Source organism: Penaeus monodon, chromosome 21, assembly GCF_015228065.2.
Source record: "Penaeus monodon isolate SGIC_2016 chromosome 21, NSTDA_Pmon_1, whole genome shotgun sequence".
NCBI classification, from domain to species: domain Eukaryota; kingdom Metazoa; phylum Arthropoda; class Malacostraca; order Decapoda; family Penaeidae; genus Penaeus; species Penaeus monodon.
In genome coordinates this window covers 42,295,515-42,295,751 of record NC_051406.1, presented here as the reverse complement: position 1 = coordinate 42,295,751, position 237 = coordinate 42,295,515, and the positions used below count along the sequence as shown (strand labels likewise).

Sequence of the window (237 nt, the reverse complement as noted above, 5' to 3'; positions counted from 1 at the left end):
AAATATATGTTAAGTTACTAGTCAAAGGTAGATGGTTTGTGCTGCTGGCAAGAAAATATTTAGTATTTGATGAATATGTTTTGATGATTCTCTAGACACATGCATACATGTTTTGCATATAGTTACAAAGTATATTTTTAGCTTATAAAAATAAATTAAAGAAATAAGAATTATATATGAATACATGTTTATCAACATATTTCAGCACAGTTGAAAGTCATTTAAAGAGCTTCAACC

The 237-nt window shown here is 26.2% G+C and overlaps 1 protein-coding gene across 8 annotated transcripts in view; it reads left to right on the top strand.

Moving 5' to 3' along the window:
• The window catches only part of LOC119586518 (neurofibromin-like), a gene marked incomplete at its 5' end in the record, with an annotated part of 66,980 nt that overhangs the window by 20,536 nt on the left and 46,207 nt on the right, over positions 1 to 237 (top strand).